Genomic DNA, 18,739 nt, shown 5'->3' with positions numbered 1-18,739 from the left:
TTGTGACGAGGAAGATGTTCGAAAAGTGTGTCTGTGACCAAGGAACGGATTTCTATCGTCGATGACTTGAACGACTGATAGAATAGGTCTAATAAAGACCAGAGGTACAGGCAGGGTTTGGCCGGAGTGGCCATGCGGTTCTAGCACTACAGTCTGGAACCGCGCGACCGCTACGGTCGCAGGTTCGAATCCTGCCTCGGGCATGGATGTGTGTGATGTCCTTAGGTTAGTTAGGTTTAAGTAGTTCTAAGTTCTAGGGGACTGATGACCTAAGAAGTTAAGTCCCATAGTGCTCAGAGCCATTTGACCATTTTTACAGGCAGGGTTTCCCCATTACTTCCAACGATGGGGTGCTATTCCAGTACCGAAGAGTCTCAGCAACAGTCGCGAAGAAGAGGAAAATAAGATGAAGATGTGAAATGTGTTCTAGGGAGGGCTTTCGAGTAGGGTTTTCCACGCTGCTGTATTATCCATAATGCTGCCCTGATGTAATGATTAGCATAACTGCCTAGTAAGCAAGGAGACTTGGGTTTGAATCCCGGCCATGGCACAAATTTTAATTCATTTCTTCTCTTCCATCATTATCGTAGATTAGTAGAATGTTCGAGTGTCGGTCCAACACACAGTTTTAATCTGCCAGGAGGTTTCATTCCGACCGCTGTTTACAGAGTCTTGGTGACGATGATAAAAAAAATAGTGTCATGTATCATAGTCACTCTGAAGTGCAGTGGAACATTCAACAACATTATTTGTACTGTCATAGTAATATGTAACTTACTGTTTGAAGTTCCCTCGTACTTATGGACTGCGGGGCATCACCTACACGAAATGTATAGTTTGGTATAGGCTTACTTATGAGACTGACGCAGCCATGATGTCGGATGAAGCAGACGATCATCAAACTTATCATTTACTGCGTGTTACGAATGGTTCGCAACAACAGACATAACGTGTTCCACCTGATGTAGGCATCAGGTCCCCACCGCAGTGACGTCCAAACACAACCTAGTACACCTTGCACAGAGTGTACTGTGTCACCCGCTACCACAGCTCATACAACAAATGCTTCATCATTTACAAGTGTTATTTAAGCCTTTGACTTGACAACCATTAACGAAAGATATAAATATATTCGGTGTACACCAGGCGCGAATAAGGATTTGGCCACTCTCAGCTATTCATGGCTTTAAGCACTATGAGACTTAATATCTGAGGTCATCAGTCCCCTAGACTTAGAACTACTTAAGCCTAACTAACCTAAGGACGTCACACACATCCATGCCCGAGACAGGATTCGAACCGGCGACCGTAGCAGTAGCGCGGTTCCGGACTGAAGGGCCTAGAACCGCTCGGCCACACTGGCCGGCCTCAACTATTCACTATACATGGAATTTTTGGGGTAAGATGCGTTCCGGCATGCGCACTGAAATGTGCAGCGGGATATCGTGTACTGAGTACATGTTCAACGAACTGTTACATGTAAGTCGTCCACGTAATCAGTCAACGTGTTCTGGAAGAACTGTTTTGTACTTTTCCCTATGAGCCAGATTAAAACATACATCAAGAACTGTGAACGCAAGTTCGAATGTGAGTAATCTAACCTCTAGTTACTGACCCAGTTTTGAATACCAGATGAATGTCTCAGTGGTCGAATGGCGTTGAAGATTTTTTGTTCTTTCTTTTTTTTTTGCGGGTCATTCACACCTACTGACCTAATCGTCTGTCAGATGGTGCGAGTTTTGGTCCAACGTGGCACATTAGTGTCTGGATTTCTCCTGCGAATCCTGAGGACTCACGCAATCAGTTATTATAAAAATCTCCCTCTGAGTGTCTTTCCGGTCCTTTAGAACATTTCTCGACTTAAGCATTCCAATGTTTAAAATTACAGCTCCGAAATTGGAGGGCAAGATAGAGATCCATGGAAAATGATAAATTTAATGTAATGTAAATATAGTATACAATACAAAAATATCAAGCTCATTGAACGCCAAAAATAACTGGCATTCTTGCACCCGACCATGCGAACATAGCGAGATCAGTCGAATAACGCTTTTTGACAGTGGAAACACGAACAGGGTAGTTTTTTGTATGTCTATATTTATATGTATATTGTGAACGAATATACTGATTAAAAAGTCATCGTCAGACAATAAATGATATAATAAGCCGAAAACCGGCTGCTGACGGACAAAATGTAGAAAATAAACGGTACTTGTTTCCGTTGCTAACCGGAAACTTGGGTGAAAACACGGTGACTGTTTTGTATTACTGTGGAAGCGATAGGAGCAAACCATGACTTTTTTTATCAAATTTAGTTCATAGTTTATTTCCGGTTTCGGGTGTTTCTTCACCCATCTAGGGAATGTGCACAGTTAACTCTATTATTTGTGCTTAATACTGGCATTCTTGCGTCTTTTTGGTAAATACGGGTACCGAAATCGAGTACAGTGCTAGTGTTAACGAAAAATAGTAAACCTTCTATTTGTATTCCGTAATTGTCTAAATACAGCACCTTCTTCATATGCGAATAAAAACAATCCAAACTTGATAAACGACAATAAAATAGATTTTATAACATAAATAGTCACTTGTTGCTGCTACCCTGTCCTGAGGGATAAAGACAAAAATGTTCTTACTTGAAGAAATATGGCAATTAGCCAATTTATGTACAGCTTTATTTATACGAAGACTCATTTTAGGTTTTAACCAATCTTCATCTGGCATCTGATGGGGAATAGTGCGCTGCATCAGTGCGATAGTGAAGTGTGTGTTCGTCTGGTATACATATAAATGCGAATAAAAGCGCTACTTATTACAGGACAAAGAGCGGCAACGGCACCTATTAAGATGGAATAAACAAAAATTTTGTACTGTTGAGTATGTGTTACTCCAACTGAAGTTGGATCAAAACCCGGGAAGTAACTTGATATAAATAAAAACTCTATAGTAAGTGTATGGCTGCTGTATTGCTTCAGAGTAATTTTATGCACAGTCACGGAGCTGAACTACCGTTATCGCGTATAAATTAATGAAACGTCGAAATAGTTCACGAGTTCACGGGTGAACTGGAGAATGTCATTGTTCAACGGGCACAGTATTTCGACAAACGACCACATTCCTGTCATGAGGTGCGCTCATTGCCGAAATATTGTGCCCGGCGGACACTGACAACTGGCAGTTCGCCCGTCAACTATTTCGACGTGAAGTACGCCGGGAGAATCATAATTAATGAAACAGTTGTAGCAAGCAGTAACGGGATAATCCATTAATATGTCGTCTGCCGGTAAGATGGATCTGGAGCCACGATGACAATCTTCTCTGACTTTAGCCGAAAAGTTGTGCGAACGCGTAGATCATTAGACCGTAGTTCCCATGTGGCGACCCATCAATGGCAGCTGCGCGGTCGTAGAGGGACGGCGCCGCTGTGCCCGCGGCTTGGCGCGCGCGCCTACCTCGTGTGCCGGCAGCTCCCTCGCCGCCCCCACTGTGCAGGATGCGTCGCGCCGCCTGGCGTCCGGAGGCGCACTGCACTGGCCGCGACGGCCGCGGACTCGGAACACCGTCGACGCGGCGGCAACTGCGCATGCGCGCCAGTCTGATGCACGCCGCTACTCTGCGACCGCGTCCTCCAGCTTCGCGCGCAGCAAGTGTGTCCATCTCGCACATCGCCGACGCCAGACCATATGCGGTGTCTTGGTAGGTAGCGTTTTAGACAAAGAGGCGCAGTCCCTCCACGCCCACGCCTGCATGATGATCACGACAAAAGTCAGCTCTGCGTTTGTTACTACTGCACTACTGGTCATTAAAATTGTTACACCAAGAAGAAATGCAAATGATAAACGTGTATTCATTGGACAAGTATATTATACTAGAACTGATATGTGATTACGTTTTCACGCAATTTGGGTGCACAGATCCTGAGAAATCAGTATCTCAGGTAGTAATAACGGCCTTGATACGCCTGGGCATTGAGTCAAACCGAGCTTGGATGGCGTGTACACCTACAGCAGCCCATGCAGCTTCAACACGATACCACAGTTCATCAAGAGTAGTGACTACCGTATTGTGACGAGCCAGTTGCTCGGCCACCATTGACCAGACGTTTTCAATTGGTGAGAGATCTGGAGAATGTGCTGGACAGGGCAGCAGTCGAACATTTTCCGTATCCAGAAAGACCCGTACAGTACCTGCAACATGCGGTCGTGCATTATCCTGCTGAAATGTAGGGTTTTGCAGGGATCGAATGAAGGGCAGAGCCACGGGTCGTAACACATCTGAAATGTAACGTCCACTGTTCAAAGTGCCGTCAATGCGAGCAAGAGGTGACCGAGACGTGTAACCAATGGGAACCCATACCATCACGCCGGGTGATACGCCAGTATGGCGATGACGAATACACGCGTTCAATGTGCGTTCACGGCGATGTTTCCAAACACGGATGCGACCATCATGATGCTGTAAACAGAACCTGGATTCATCCGAAAAAATGACGTTTCGCCATTCGTGCACCCAGGTTCGTCGTTTTCCACACCATCGCAGGCGCTCCTGTCTGTGATGCAGCGTCAAGGGTTACCGCAGCCATGGTCTCCCTGCTGCAAACATCGTCGAACCGTTCGTGCAGATGGTTGTTGTCTTGCAAACGTCCCCATCTGTTGACTCATGGATCGAGACGTGGCTGCATTATCCGTTACATCCATGCGGATAAGATGCCTGTCATCTCGACTGCTAGTGATACGAGGCCGTTGGGATCCAGCACGGCGTTCCGTATTACGCTCCTGAACCCACCGATTCCATATTCTGCTAACAGCTATAGGATCTCGACCAACGCGAGCAGCAATGTCGCGATACGATTAACCGCAATCTCGATAGGCTACAATCGGACCTTTATCAAAGTCGGAAACGTGATGGTACGCATTTCTCCTCCTTAGACGAGGCATCACAACAACGTTTCACCGGACAACGCCGGTTAACTGCTGTTTGTGTATGAGAAATCGGTCAGAAACTTTCCTCATATCAGCACGTTGTAGGTGTCGCCACGGGCGCCAACTGTGTGAATGCTCTGAAAAGTTAATCTTTTGCATATCACAGCATCTTCTTCCTGCCGGTTCAACTTCGCGTCTGTAGCACGTCATCTTCGTGGTGTACGAATTTTAATGGCCAGTAGTGTATATTTATCAAGGAGTTCACACGATGCGAATCTGTGATGTTTTCCGTGCGTCCGGATAGGATTAACCACTAACACGGGCCCATCGATTAGGTACAAGGTGGACGAAAAGCGATTGAAGGGTAGCAGGTTTACGGGCAGAAGGAAAAAACTGCTAAGGCAAGCGCCAAGGGTAAAAAACCTCTGCGGCCGTCTGGACGGTTAGTAGAGGGTTCCTTTGGTTGCTGCCACAGATCATGCAGGCGTAAGGTTATTGGATATCATGCAATGCTCGGTTCCCTGCGTCATAAAGAGTTCGTACCGACATGAGATAAAGCTGATGCTGGGCACCACCAATGTCTCCTGGGCCAGTGGAGCGTGTGCGTACCTGTAACATGCCATAGTCATCATATGAGTGGTCGATTTCTCATAAAGTCGATTTCACTTGGTAGTGTTCGGAGCGTCTGTGCAGCGAGGACTCGAGCGCTAGTCATAAAGAGGCACCCAGTCCATATGGACTTGTGGTAGGTGGACGAGCTGGGGGTATCGTGGAGTGGGAAAAAATGAAGTTTAGAGAGTGTAACGTCATGTCCTCGACGACATCAGAGACGGACCGTACGCTAGAGAAGCTCGGCGAAGTTTCTAAAGTGATTTTCGTCATTGTTTTTCTCTCAAACTTTATTGACGAAACCAATCACACCATTTCATCATAAACTATACAGCTGATACTATTTTTCGATATACTCGCCACCGACGTTGGTCGTAGTGCGTAACGTTTGAAGAAACAACTCTAGTAAAACTCGGTATCCTGCGATGCCAGGAACTGTCACACAGCCTGCTCCACCTCAGCATTGGTTTGGAATTGACGTCACGAAGTGCCACTTTCAGTGCAAGGGAAGTCCTATGGGACATCATCACTCGCCACCGACATTGGTTGTTGCATGCAATCGATCTGAAGAAACCACTCTAGTAAAACACGGTGCCCTGCAATCCGAGGAACTGCTGCACAGCCTGCTCCACCTCAGCACTGCTTTGGAAGTGATGTCACGAGAGTGCGGCTTTCAGTGCAGGGTAAGAGCGATAAGGCAAGATCGAGCTGCAGACCGTGTGATCCAACGTTCCATCCGAAGAGAGACATAACGTCTTCATCATACATGGTCTGTAGGCGTTCATGGATGACGGGCACTCTAGTCCCACATGCCCATTCATACTTGGTATGGGCTTCCATTGGCGGCCACGTTGTCAGTAAACATTCGTCTGCCATCGTCATTTCTTTTCGGACAACCTTGGGTACAGCCGTCTGCTGCTATTATTTCTTCTTCGGCTCTCCGCCCATGAGTTATTCAACCTCTGCTAACGCACCTTTATTCCTTACATCAGAACAGGTGTGGATTCCTATGGCGTTTGTTTGTGTCACCATGTGAACCATCTTCTCTTCCACAAACAATCGGGAAACTTATTTTCGGAACCTCCGTCGTGCAAGAGACAGTAAGTCATAAAATTTTAATTATCACCTTGAAGAGAGAAAAAAAAAGTCCTGCGAGCTTGAAACTTGATGATGATGTCGGCCGTTCTCTTCATACTACCCAGAAGTCGGAAAGACTTTTCCCAGTGATTATGACTTGTGCGAAGAGCTTGCTTGTACATGTCTGCATTTTAGCTGCTTAGGAAATGTTCTACCTCGTAAATCAAGTCATCATCATTCTGGAAATGTCTGCCTCGCAAATGTCATGTGAGGAAAGAAGAAGTCAGTGTGTGCCGTGTCAGGAGAATACAGGGGTAATGCAAAAGGTGATAGCCCCAAAAAGTTGCACGTCTGCAGAATAAGCTAGAGGGCTCTTGTGGAATAAAAACACCAACTTGGACATCTTACCGCCACGCTTACCTACGGCAACCTGTAATTGGTAGTATGTTCTTGTGACAATGTGCACCTACGAGCGTAATCTGTTAGCACCACCCACGGCAGTCCCAAAAAGCACTCATCATCGCCTGGGGACCTAGAAACGACGGAGAGGCTTCGTCCTAGCCGTAGCCCTCAGTGGCCCACAACCCCACAACAGCCTACAGCAGTAATATCACCCCACCGCCGCCCCACACCGAACCCAGGGTTATTGTGCGGTTCGGCCTCCAGTGGACACCCCTGGGAAAGTCTCACACCAGAGGAGTGTAACCCCAATGTTTGCGTGGTAGAGTAATTACGGTGTACGCGTACATGGAGGCAGTGTTTGTGCAGCAATCGCCGACATAGTGTAACTGAGGCGGAATAAGGGGAACCAGACCGCATTCGCCGAGGTAGATGGAAAACTGCATTAGAAACCATCCATTGGCTGGCCGGCACACCGGACCTCGACACTAATCCGCCTGAAGATTCGTGCCGAGGTCCGGCACACCTTCCCGCTCGGGAAGCAGCGCGTTATATCGCACGGCTGGCTCGATATTGGTTGCGTCTTCGTCATTTTCGGCGATGATGAATCCACCATCCACCTGTTTCCACTGCTTGCTTTGCTGTTTTGCCTGCGATTCGTAGTAGTACATCCGACTCTCATCTGGTGTGATTATGCGGCAAAAGAGATCATCTGGGTGGACACGACGTACCTGCAGTGTTTCCACTGCTGCCTGCCTCATTCGGTGGGCTTTTAGAATGGTTGTTACGTACTCGCGGAGCCCAGCGATCAAAATATTGTGCAAAATATTGAAAACCAGTACACGACTTATTTTTTCCGCAGCCGCCTCAATTGTGATATGCCGCACTTCGAGCACCAGGATTCGTCTTCTCCTGCAACTCGCGGTTCTTCACGGAGAGAAGGTCTGCCGTTTCGTTTTCCTCACTCACACTTGTTTCACCACGCTGGAAAAAATGCCCGACCTCACCACTTTTTCATACGCTTGTGCGTTTTTGCCTTACTGTTGCATCAACTCAGCACAGATTATTGAGCATTGTTTCCCTTCAAATACAGAAAACGAGCCAACAAAGAGCTGAAAATAATTAAGTTGCCAGGTCCGGAAGGAATCCCAATTCGGTATTACAGGAAGCGCACTGACTCCTTACTTACCCTGGAGTTATCGCAAATCTCTCGCCCAGTGGAAAATAAGCAACTGGATAAAAAGTTCAAGTGACTCCCATATAAGAAGTGTAGAAGAACTGATGTGAAAAATTACAGACCAATATCATTAACATTGGTCTCATGCAGAATTAATGAACATACTCTCGGTTCGAATTTAGTAAAGTTCCTTGAGAAGGAAAAGCACCACGTGTGCGAAACTCGGCTTACCCTTTTTTCACATGATATCTTGCGAACTATACGTAAGGGCAATGGTGGATTCCATTATCTGATTTCAGAAAATCATTTGACACGGCGTCCCACTACAGACTGTTAAGGAAGATACAAGCATTCGAAATAGGTTAATAGGTTCCCAGATACGCGAGTGCCTGCAAGACTTCTTAAATAATAGGGGCCAGCAACCGAACACCTTGTCCTCGACGGCGAGTGTTCATGAGACACAAGTGTATCGTCAGGAGCGCCCGAGAGAAGAGTGATGGGACCGCTTTTATTGTCTGTAAACATAAATGATCTGACGGACAGGACGATTAGCAATCTGCCGCTATATACCGACGATGCTATTGTGTATGGGAATGTGTCGTCGTTGAACGAATGTAGGAAGGTAGAAAATTTCTAATTTGCGTGATGAATGGCAGATAGCTATAAACGTACAGAAATGTAAGTTAATACGTATGAGTAGGAAAAATGATCCCATAATGTTCCAGTGCAGCATTAGTAGTTTGCTACTTAACACGATCAAGCAGGCTGAACATGTAGGTGCGACGATGCAATATGAAACGGGACGAGCAAGTAAGGATTGTCGTCGGAGAAAACGAATGCCGACTTCAGTTTACTGGGAAAGTTTTGGGAGAGTCTGGTTCATCTGTAAAGGAGATTCTTGAGTACTGCTTTAGTGTTAAGGACCTGCATCAGGTCGGGTTAAAGGAAGACATCAAAGCATTTCAGAGGCTGGCTCTTAGGTTTGTTGCTTGTAGGTATGCCCCGTGAACTCAAATGGGAATTGCTGGAGGTGAAGCGGCGTTCGTTTGAAGCTCACAGAAGACCAATTCTACAACGGCGAATGTACATTTCGCATAAGGATCACGAACATAAGGTAACAGAAATTAGTTCCCGTACGGAGACACGTAGTCAGCCATTTTTACCAGTGGACCAGCAAAGGAAATGACTTGTAGTGGTACAACGCACACTCACACTCCCACACGCACCTTACGGTGGCTTATGTAGTATATACAGGGTGTTTCAAAAATGACCGGTATATTTGAAACGGCAATAAAAACTAAACGAGCAGCGATAGAAATACACCGTTTGTTGCAATATGCTTGGGACAACAGTACATTTTCAGGCAGACAAACTTTCGAAATTACAGTAGTTACAATTTTCAACAACAGATGGCGCTGCGGTCTGGGAAACTCTATAGTACGATATTTTCCACATATCCACCATGCGTAGCAATAATATGGCGTAGTCTCTGAATGAACTTACCCGAAACCTTTGACAACGTGTCTGGCGGAATGGCTTCACATGCAGATGAGATGTACTGCTTCAGCTGTTCAATTGTTTCTGGATTCTGGCGGTACACCTGGTCTTTCAAGTGTCCCCACAGAAAGAAGTCACAGGGGTTCATGTCTGGCGAATAGGGAGGCCAATCCACGCCGCCTCCTGTATGTTTCGGATAGCCCAAAGCAATCACACGATCATCGAAATATTCATTCAGGAAATTAAAGACGTCGGCCGTGCGATGTGGCCGGGCACCATCTTGCATAAACCACAAGGTGTTCGCAGTGTCGTCTAAGGCAGTTTGTACCGCCACAAATTCACGAAGAATGTCCAGATAGCGTGATGCAGTAATCGTTTCGGATCTGAAAAATGGGCCAATGATTCCTTTGGAAGAAATGGCAGCCCAGACCAGTACTTTTTGAGGATGCAGGGACGATGGTACTGCAACATGGGGCTTTTCGGTTCCCCATATGCGCCAGTTCTGCTTATTGACGAAGCCGTCCAGGTAAAAATAAGCTTCGTCAGTAAACCAAATGCTGCCCACATGCATATCGCCGTCCTCAATCCTGTGCATTATATCGTTAGCGAATGTCTCTCGTGCAGCAATGGTAGCGGCGCTGAGGGGTTGCCGCGTTTGAATTTTGTATGGATAGAGGTGTAAACTCTGGCGCATGAGACGATACGTGGACGTTGGCGTCATTTGGACCGCAGCTGCAACACGGCGAACGGAAACCCGAGGCCGCTGTTGGATCACCTGCTGCACTAGCTGCGCGTTGCCCTCTGTGGTTGCCGTACGCGGTCGCCCTACCTTTCCAGCAAGTTCATCCGTCAAGTTCCCAGTCCGTTGAAATTTTTCAAACAGATCCTTTATTGTATCGCTTTTCGGTCCTTTGGTTACATTAAACCTCCGTTGAAAACTTCGTCTTGTTGCAACAACACTGTGTTCTAGGCGGTGGAATTCCAACACCAGAAAAATCCTCTGTTCTAAGGAATAAACCATGTTGTCTACAGCACACTTGCACGTTGTGAACAGCACACGGTTACAGCAGAAAGACGACGTACAGAATGGCGCACCCACAGACTGCGTTGTCTTCTATATCTTTCACATCACTTGCAGCGCCATCTGTTGTTGAAAATTGTAACTACTGTAATTTCGAAAGTTTGTCCGCCTGAAAATGTACTGTTGTCCCAAGCATATTGCAACAAACGGTGTATTTCTATCGCTGCTCGTTTAGTTTTTATTGCCGTTTCAAATATACCGGTCATTTTTGAAACACCCCGTAAATGTGGATGCAGAACGAAGAGAAACGCGTCTCGTGACGGACTCGGTTAGTAAGTGCTAGATCATTACGGAATACCCAACCAAGTCCAGTGCCAAACACTGTAAGAGAGGCGTTGTGTATCACTGAATAGATTATTGTTCAAATTCCGAGCGCATTCTTTCAAAGAGTAGTAGAGAACCCTATTTCTGCCTTGCAGACATGTCTCGCGAAATGACCACGTTGGTAATATCGGTGAAATTACAGCTCGTATGGAGACAGTCGTTCTACCCGTGAAGTCGGCCGCTATGGCCGAACGGTTCTAGGTGCTTCAGTCCGGAACAGCGCTGCTGCTACGGTTCCAATCCTGCCTCGGACATGGATGTGTGTGATGTCAGGTTAGTTAGGTTTAAGTAGTTCTAAGTCTAGGGGACTTATGACCTCGGATGTTAAGTCCCATAGTGCTTAGAGCCATCTGAACCAGCCTTCCCATGAACCATTCGTGAATGGGCAGTCCAGAGGGCTTCAGAACTAACCTAGATTTTTCTGACACAACTGCAGCATTTCAGCTCTGCAGAAAACGAATTACCACACGATTCTCCACTTTATCAATGTGCTGTGTGACTTCGTTTCTCCTGTTTTAGTGGCGTGTTACGTACTGTGGCGCGGGTATTAAATTGTGTACTAAGACGCCAGACATCTACCTGCAAACAAACAAAACATTTAATTACGTAACTTTAAGTATTCGAGGTGATAGTTAAAGCTTTATGACGGGCCTCATACGATCAACCGTGTCCTGTAAACCGTTCCTGATAGAACTGGCTCCCCGGAAGGGACAAGAAAGGTCCGCTAATCCCTCCACCCGAACCCCGAAACTTGCCCTATGAATTGAAGAACCGAAGGCTCTTGCTTGGTGTTATAATAATTATCGTTGACGAGTATTGGACATGTTCGAACAAGAAATATAATGCCAAAATTTTAACAATCGGAAGAGATCAGAATTTAAATTGCTATTTATGACTGAGTCGTACGAAACTACGATGGGAGACATAAAAACAAAGTTACGAACTGGGAATTTGAGAATCAAATCTCTTCTACCTGAAAAAGGGTACTATAAACTAAATACAGTATAAAATAGAATATGGTCCATACTCGTGGATCAGTATATGATACATGCAATATACATAAGACGTGCTGTCACACTTTCTAAATGACCAGAATTATACACATATATAGGGGACATAAGTTGTACGTAGCTTTTCCTCCCACCTGTAGCCCTACATACGAGCGTTCTCTACACGTGACTTCAAAACATTACTTTAGAATTGCAATTCTTCATCTCATTGTCAATATTGCCTTGTGGTAAATACGCTGTCCAGTGACATGAATGTGACCACGTCCGCCACCATAGCTGAGTGGACAGCGCGAAGGCTTGTCATGCTGGGGGTCCCGGGTTCGATTCCCGGCTGGGTTGGAGATTTTCTCGGCTGAGGGGATAGGTGTTTGTGTCGTCGTCTTTTTCATCATCATCATTTCATTCTCGTCGATGCGTAAGTCGCCGAAGTGGCGTCACCTCAAAAGACTCGCACCACGTGATCAGGTCTACCCGCCAGCAGGCTCTCGCCACGCGAAATTTCACGGCCTACGTTCGACTCCAACGTGCAATAACCAGTTAACACGTCAGGTGTCAGCACTAGCAGCGGTCTAGTATATGAAGCGTATCGGAGGGACGCCAAAAATAGTGCAGTCGTTGTCGCAATGCGGAAACGGAGTGATTTATCTGTGCATTATGCTAACTAATTAAGCCCCATCCCATTCTATTATATGCTCCTTAGAACGTGAACGCGTTATGCAGGTCTTGGAGTCACTCGTGTCCATCTAGAAAGTATTTACTGAGGTTAACGAAGGCGATGTTGGCCTGACGTACTAGACGATGTCCTTTAGCTACACTGTCTAAAAGATCGTACTAAGAAATACCAAATTCAGCCTGAAAATGCCTAAATAAGGTGAAATGCGTGGTTGATAAATAAAAAACTGAAATTGCAAACAAGGCTGTTTTCAACTAATACTACTAAACAGTGGTTTGCTGAGTCACGCCCCAGATGAATTGGAAAATTTTCGATTTATCTGACGTCCATGGGCCATAGATGACAGGGTTGAACAACGATCATTCGCTCTCGGATCAAGGATGGAAGTTTGCAATCTGTTCTCCCGCCGCAGTGGTTATAGTACACTGTGCATGGCAAAATGGCACTACCAAAAACCGGGTCCGAGGCAACTGTGGTGTACCATGGGCCATAGATGACAGGGTTGAACAACGGCTGTGGAGGTAGATACGAGGGAATAGGTGTGCATCAATAGAGAAACTGAGCTACCAGATGAACCAGGGGGCTACAATCGTGTCTCCTGAAGGAACAGTCAGAGTACTGAGAGGCACCTGTTTCGTGCACTCATAACCACCGACGTTCATCAGCGACGAGCGCCGGCATTTGCACACTACTTCCGCAACTGGAATCCACTCAGTGCGGACAGGTGGTCTTTCCAGATGCCTCATGCTGCATGCCCCATCGGGCAGACGGCCGTTGGCGTGTACAGTGTGCACGTCTGAAAGCAAACGCCCTGCATGCGTTATTATCTGAGGAATGTTTTCGTATCATTCCCGAGGTGATCCCGTCATTGTGGAGGACACAGTGGATCTACCCGAGTATGTATCTGTCCACACCTACATGTAGTTTGTTTTTCTCGGTGCAATGGCATCTACCAGCAGGACAACGCAACATGTCTTGCAGCTCGTAATGAACATGCGTGGTCCGAAGAGCACCATGACGAGTTTCCCTATTCCTCTGGCCACGAAATCCCCCGGATTTAAACCTAATCGTGAATCTGTGGGACCATCTCGACTGGGCTGTTCGCGCCATGGATCGGCAACCGAGGGTCTCATGCAGATGGCCACGGTTTTGAAAGCTGCATGGTTCCACATTCCTATCGGTATCTCTGATGTCCTCGATGACTGTCTTCCTGCACGTTTAGAGCTGCGAATGATCTTGACTAAGGCTCTTAACAAGTTGTCACAATAATGTAACTAAACAGTGTATATGAGCATTGTAAAATAGTATAATAAGTAAGATGTATTTTTAAATGACAAAGCATACATCCAAAGAGTTGTTGTTGTTGTTATTGTCTTCAGTCCAGAGACTGGTGTGATGCAGTTCTCCATGCTACTCTATCCTGTGCAAGCTTTTTCATCTCGAAGTACCTACTGCAACCTACATCCTTCTGAATCTGTTTAATATATTCATCTCTTGGATTACCTCTACGATTTTTACCCTCCACGCTGCCCTCCAATACTAAATTTGTGATCCCTCGATGCCTCAGAACATGTCCTACCAAGCAATCCCTTCTTCTAATAAAGTTGTGCCACAAATTCTCTTCTGCCCAATTCTATTCAATACCTCCTCATTAGGTATATGATCTACCAACCTAATCTTCAGCATTCTTCTGTAGCACCACATTTCGAAAGCTTCTATTCTCTTCTTGTCTAAACTATTTATCGTCCACGTTTCACTTCCATACATGGCTACACTCCATACAAATACTTTCAGAAATGACTTCCTGAAACTTAAATCTATACTCGATGTTAACAAATTTCTCTTCTTCAGAAACGCTTTCCTTGCCACTGCCAGTCTACATTTTATATCCTCTCTACTTCGACCATTATCGATTATTTTGCTCCCCAAATAGCAAAACTCCTTTACTACTTTAACTGTCTTATTTCCTAATCTGATTCCCTCAGCGTCACCCGACTTAATTCGGCTACATTCCATTATCCTCGTTTTGCTTTTGTTGATGTTCATCTTATATCCTCCTTTCAAGACACGGTTCATTCCCTTCAGCTGCTCTTCCACGTCCTTTGCTGTCTCTGACAGAATTACATCGGCAAAGTTTTTTTTTCTTCTCCATGGATTTTAATTCCTACTCCGAATTTTTCTTTTGTTTCGTTTACTGCTTGCTCAATATACAGATTGAATAACATCGGGGATAGGCTACAAACCTTTCTCACTCCCTTTCCAACCACTGCTTCCCTTTCATACCCCTCGACTCTTATAGCTGCCATCTGGTTTCTGTACAAATTGTAAATAGCCTTTCGCTCCCTGTGTTTTACCCCTCGCACCTTCAGAATTTGAAATAGATTATTCATCCGAAGAGTATGCAGCACAAATGAAGGAAAAGCGGGGTTTAAACGTTAAAAGAACTAGAACCAGTGCAATATACCTACGTAACAGGGCACAGGGAAGAACGTTACGTGGCCCATTGGTGGCGCTCTTCTTCCGGAATCAGGACGTCTACTTTGCCGGCTTGCGCAGGGCACCACAGCAGCTCACTGATGGCATACGCAGCGTTTCCTGGAATTAGGATTCTCGGGCTGCAGGTATTGACTTAGCGAGCAGGTAGTTTCCAAGAACATTGGGCGCAAATTTCACAGCTTTTTTTTAATGGACCGAAATTTCACTGGGTGCAGTTTTCATATATTCTACGCAGTAAGCGTGTATACCTCACGCAGCGCTGACTCCCGACAACCTGCGGTGACCTGGTAGGGTCAGAGACCACGTGGAAGCTGCTGGTCTTCATTTGCAACGTAGAATCAAGCACTCCTCGTAAAGAAACAACTACAACCTGCGCATTTGCTGCAGGTAAGATGAGCCGGGAGTGTTGTTGTGGTTTGCGAAGAGCATAAGAAAATTAGAACTTAGTTTCAAATGGCGACAAGTTCATTAAAGACGCGGAACCTTTCGGAAAGTTTGACAAATTATTTACTGCCACTGTCGACAGGAAGCTGACGCGCACATGCTTGCACAGGAATGGAGAGGAAAGGTGAATACTAATCTGCACTAGCTGTATCCACTACTGAACACGACGTCTCCAGTTGAGCGAGGTGACACAGTGATCGGCACAAACGGGGTGGACACACCGTCCAGCCATATTGAGCTAGATCTTTCCGGCTCACACGAGCTCCGTAGTTTTAACTTGCTCAACATCCGAACTCGTAACTTGCGCGAAATTGCCCTTGCTACCAGCATCTGAACTCCGCAACTGGCAAGACACAAGATTTCGCTTGGCAACTATGTGTAATACGAGGGTTGTCCAGAAAGTAAGTTCCGATCGTTCGCGAAATTGACGACTACGGCCATTACGTTGGCTTCCGAGAGATGTTGCTACTAGTTCCGGTCGCTACAGCTCACTGACTGCCCTCCGCTGTCCTTCTCGAGGCACACCCTAAGCCGCCACCTGCGGCTACTACCACAGCCCTCCGTGCCCTGTCTTGACTGCCGACGACATGCCGACGGCACGTCCAAGGAACAGGGTGCCGGCTTCCGGGATATGTTGCTCGGTCCAGTGACTCCAGCTGATCGGCATTGCCGTCCGCCTATGTCTCCAGCACGGCCAAGGCGGTGCTCACGTCCTTCACGTGATCAGTGCGTACCTCGTCTAAAATGAGTGCCACACCTCTCGTATCCCAGGCGGCTTGAATAATAAGAGCTTGCCCCAGCTAGTGAGCGAGATAAATTTTGACAAACCGTCGGGATGTCATATTAATATTCTACCTAGTAACATACCCTGGAAAGGAATGGACTACGACTCTACTTGCAGGGAACCACTGACCCGAACGGATCCTGAGAAATAAAATTTTGCTAAAAACGTTCTTGATCGCATAAATATTTTGTATAAACTGGTGACCAGTTTCGATCTATTGTACTGAGATCATCTTCAGACCTTGTATTCCATGATGGTAACAGGACCTAGGCTGGCTGAACAGGCTGTTCTAGAAAGATGTAACAGTAATCGATTACATCTCTCTAGAGCTGCCTGCTCAGCCAACCCGGCTCCTATCGCAGTCATGGAGTTCAAGGTCTGAAGATGATCGAAGAACAATAGAGCGAAACTGGTCACCAGTTTATACAAAATATTTATGTGATCAAGATCATTTTAGCAAATTTTACTGACGTAACTGAGAACTCTGCTTTCCTAGAACAATGTTCCAGAAAATACTGAATAATGTGGGGTAGAAATCGCAACACAAATAAATAAAAGGTTTAGAAAATAAACAGAGAGATATATTTTGAAATCAGTATAATACGAGGTACTCTTAACTGACGGCAGCCTCCACTGACATAAAAACATTCACAGAACGATGTGTATATAAGACACGTCCAAGGAACACAGTGCCGGCTTCCGGAATATGTTGCTCGTTGCAGTGACTTCAGCTGACTCCGCATTGCCGTCTGCCTATGTCTCCAGTCCGGCCACGGCGGTGCTCACACGTCCTTCACGTGACCAGTGCTTACCTCGTCTAAAATGAGTGCCACAGCTCCAAGTACACAAGATTAACTCGATCACAGCTTGGTGAGAGAATACTGAACCATGAGAACTAGACTTAGGAAAGGAAAAGTGTTGTAACCACGACAGGAACGGTCGTGGGGTTGCCGCAAACGAAAACGCGGAGGGACCGAACGGGAGCGGCCCGCGAACAAACAAGACGGACGAAGGGGGATGGAAGGACAAGCACGACGACGGACAGCCAAGCAAGACACCAAGATCAACAACAAAGTATTAGGCAACGGGGTCACAAGAGATAACCTCACGAAATCAAAACGGAAAGTAAGCGCACGCAACGTAAACACGATGTCTGTAAGCGAGATATCAACCGACTCATCGCGAATACCAGACTGCCTCACTGAGTTTTTTTTCCTTTATTGTTATTTTCATACCTTTACAATCAGGTAGGCTGTCAGCGGCATGCTACGCCGCTCTTCAGCCAAAGAGTTGACAATGATAGAACACAGAATGGAGATCCAGAATAAACACAGTGACGGGCAAAAAATAGTGGACACAGAAATACAAAAAAAACACGGTGCCGTTCACACTCGACGATAACGATACTGAAAAACATGTTGACACGGCGCACATAACACTGATGAATCCGACGGCACAAGTGAACGTATGAGCGTGACGGCGGACACTAAAAACACAAAACGACGGCACACACACGCGAAACTGATGGCAATGATCTCCGGCGCGCGAATGTCCACAGAGCGTGTACGAGTCCGGGGACTTGCCAAGAGGGGAAGAAGGGGGAGTGGGAGGGAGAGGAATGAGCAAGGATGCCAATGGCGGAGGAGACGGAAGTAGAAGATGGAGGAAGGGCTGGAGGGGAAGAAAGGGAGGAGGGAGGGAAAGGGGAGAGAAGGGAGGGAGGGTGCCCAAAGGAACAAACACAGGAAGAGGGAGGGAGGATCAAAGTTGGTAGGAGGGACAGATGGAGGGGAGGAGGGCATCATCAGGGAAGGGGAGCTGGCGGAAACGACCTTGGAAGAGGGTAAGGAGGGTGGAGAGATGGAGAGCAGGTGGGACGTGGGAATACAGGCGCAGCAGCGGGTGGGGGTGGGAGAGGATGGGGGAGACAAGCAGGTGAGGAGGATCGAGTTTATGGGAGGTGTAGAGGATCCATATCCTTTCAAGGAAAAGGAGGAGGTGGGGGAACGGAATGAGGTCGTACAGGATCCGCGTGGGGAGATGTATGCGATAGGTGAGGCAGAGAGCATGGCGTTCAAGGATCTGAAGGGATTTGTAAAAGGTAGGGGGGGGGGGCGGAGATCCAGGCAGGATGGGCGTAATAGAAGATAGGGCGATGAGGGATTTATAGGTGTGGAGGATGGTGGAGGGGTCCAGACCCCATGTACGGCCGGAAAGGAGCTTGAGGAGACGGAGGCGGGAGCGTG

General features: G+C 46.6%; 1 protein-coding gene across 1 annotated transcript in view; it reads right to left on the bottom strand.

Annotated features, from left to right (window-relative positions):
- The window catches only part of LOC126177000 (uncharacterized), a 548,346-nt gene extending 544,835 nt beyond the window's left edge, over positions 1-3,511 (bottom strand). Inside the window, exon 1 of the mRNA XM_049924215.1 lies at positions 3,453-3,511. The gene's annotated coding sequence lies outside the window, so the exon portion shown is untranslated. The remainder of the gene's footprint in view (positions 1-3,452) is intronic.
- Between the last annotated feature and the right edge of the window lie 15,228 nt (positions 3,512-18,739).

Source organism: Schistocerca cancellata, chromosome 3 (assembly GCF_023864275.1).
Source record: "Schistocerca cancellata isolate TAMUIC-IGC-003103 chromosome 3, iqSchCanc2.1, whole genome shotgun sequence".
NCBI lineage: Eukaryota > Metazoa > Arthropoda > Insecta > Orthoptera > Acrididae > Schistocerca > Schistocerca cancellata.
This window is presented reverse-complemented; position numbering and strand designations above follow the sequence as displayed.